Here is a 353-nt window from a genome sequence, read left to right as displayed (position 1 = left end):
TTGCTTCTCTAGTTCTTTTAATTGTGATGTTAGGGTGTCAATTTTAGATCTTTCCTGCTTTCTCTTGTGGGCATTTAGTGCCATAAATTTCCCTCACACACTGCTTTAAATGTGTCCCAGAGATTTTGGTATGTTGTGTCTTTGTTCTCATTAGTTTCTAAAACATCTTTATTTGTGCCTTCATTTTGTTATGTACACGGTAGTCATTCAGGAGCAAGGTTGTTCAGTTTCCATGTTGTTGAGCAGTTTTGATTGAGCTTCTTAATCCTGAGTTCTAGTTTGATTGCACTGTGGTCTGAGAGATAGTTTGTTATAATTTCTGTTCTTTTACATTTGCTGAGGAGTGCTTTACT

The sequence above is a fragment of the Colobus angolensis genome, unplaced genomic scaffold (genome assembly GCF_000951035.1).
Source record: "Colobus angolensis palliatus isolate OR3802 unplaced genomic scaffold, Cang.pa_1.0 Scaffold12, whole genome shotgun sequence".
NCBI classification, from domain to species: domain Eukaryota; kingdom Metazoa; phylum Chordata; class Mammalia; order Primates; family Cercopithecidae; genus Colobus; species Colobus angolensis.
The sequence above is the reverse complement of the archived record's forward strand: the minus strand, read 5'-3'. Positions refer to the sequence as shown.